Genomic DNA, 2,259 nt, shown 5'->3' with positions numbered 1-2,259 from the left:
GAGAGAGAGAGAGAGAGAGAGAGAAATAGAGAGGAAGAGAGAGGAGAGTAAGGGGAGTAAGAGCAAGAGCATAAAAGAGTGAGGTGGGGCCAAGCAGCCCCTCTTATTGTGTGCTGCTATCTTTACTGTTGCTAGGTAACTGGGGAGGTGTTTAGCCTGAGGGTCAGAAGCTTGGGACTTTGCCTACGTGACTACTAACCATGCTTCTCTTGTGGGGGGCTGAGGGGGCGGTAACTTCTACAGGAGCCAGAGTTCCAGGAGCATGAGGGAAGGCCTACCATGCCTTGTAGGTGAATTATCACCACTCCAGGGTTCCACCTCAGTTCAAGGGGAGACCAGCCTGTCTGTGTATACCCCAATGCCCAACAGGTCACTACAACTTAAGAAACGGTATCAAAGGTTTTCAGCATTTGGAAGGGTGAGAACCACTGGCTTATATAAAACATGGACCAAAAGTAATTTAGGAAAAAGTTTATTCCAGCTTACAGCTCTTAGGTCATCACTGAGGGAAGTTAGGGCAGGAACTCAAGGCAGGAACCAGGAGTCAGGAATCAAGCAGAGGCCACAGAGGGGTGCTGCTAACTAGCTTGCTCCTCATGGTTTGCTCAGCCTGATTTCTCATACGACCTAGGACCACCTGCCCCGGGGTTTCCCACTAGGCACTCTCACACCAATTATTTTTCAAGAAAGTGCTCCCAAAGATTTGACTACAGGCCAATGTGATGGAGCCTTTTCTCAAGGTTCCCTCTTCCCAGGTGCTCCAACTTGATTCGAATGGAAAAACACAAACAAAAACAAGCCTGGCACTGCGGGCACATGCCTTAATCATGGGAGGCAGGCAGATTTCTGTTAATAGGAGACCAGCTTGGACCACAGAGCTAGTGCCAGGACAGGCTGAGCTGCACAAAGAAACATTGTCTCGAAAAACCAAACCAAACGAAAAGCGAACCAGCACAACAGCCTAAGCAAAGAGTGTACTCTGCTTGTACTCTGAACCTTGTAAGGACACCAATTGGAAAAGTGTTTCAAGCCCCTCCCACTGGAGGCAGAAGAAGGGTTGTCCTGCCATTCTTCCAAGTTTGTAATGAAGCAATCTAGATTCTGAGTATTGCTTGACTGGCCTCACAGGTGACAGAGGAAAGGAGAAAGGTATGGGTGCTGGAGGTGGCTAGGAAGGAATGTTAAACATGTGCCCTGTACTATCTTTAATGGCTCCATTTGGATGCTTAGTACAACCAGGTCCTGAAATGTGTCTTTTTCTCTATTGTTGTTAATTTTCTTTACTTGATTTTGAGGCAGGGTCTCATGTATCCCAGGCTGCCTTTGAACTGGTTGAGTAGCCAAGGATGCCTTTGAAGTTCTGATCCAGTGATGGGGGTACAGGTGTAGATCGAGGGACCATGCACAAGCCAGGGACTAAACACAGGGTTAAGTTCATGCTGGGTAAGCACTCTTCCAACAGAGCTACATCCCCAGATCTGGCCTATACTCTAATCTAACTCCAATTTAAGGTAGTTATTAAGAATGTATAAATATGCCAGGCGGTGGTGGTATATACTTTTAAGTCCAGTACTTGGGAGGCAGAGGCAGGTATATGTGAGTTAGGAATAAACTGTGTGTGTGCCAATAAAATCCAGAAAAAGGCTGTGAGATGGTTCAGCCTGAAAAGCTCCTGCTGCCAAGCCTGATAGCCTGAGTTCAATCCCAAGGACCCACATTGTAGAAGCAGAAAACTGACTCCCACAAGTTGTCCTTGGAACTCCATAAGTGGGCTAGGATATACAACCACATACATCTCTGTGCACATTTGTGTGCAGTCACCCCACCCCGACACACAAACACATCCTCATTCTCCTTTCCCTCTCCCTCCTCCTCCTCCTCCTCCTTTTTCTTCTTTTCTTTGTGTAGGTCTGGCTGTTCTGGAACTCACTCTACGGACCAGGCCAGCCTCAAACTCACAGAAATCTATCTGCCTCTGCCTTTACAGTGCAGGGCATAAAGGCATGCACAACTACATCCTGGCTAAAACGATTTTTATTTATTTTATGAATATTAGTATTTTACCTGCATGTATTTAAGTGCAATACATAAGTTCAGAGCTCATCGTGGCCAGGAGAGGATGTCAGACCTTCTGACACTGTAATTACACACTGTTTGAGGTGCAGTGTAATCACAGAAACATTCAGTGCTGGCAATCAAACCTTGACCTTCTGGAAGAGCAGCCAGTTCTCTTCATTGCTGGACCAACTCTCCAGCCCA

Source organism: Mus caroli, chromosome 16, assembly GCF_900094665.2.
Source record: "Mus caroli chromosome 16, CAROLI_EIJ_v1.1, whole genome shotgun sequence".
NCBI classification, from domain to species: domain Eukaryota; kingdom Metazoa; phylum Chordata; class Mammalia; order Rodentia; family Muridae; genus Mus; species Mus caroli.
This window is presented reverse-complemented; position numbering follows the sequence as displayed.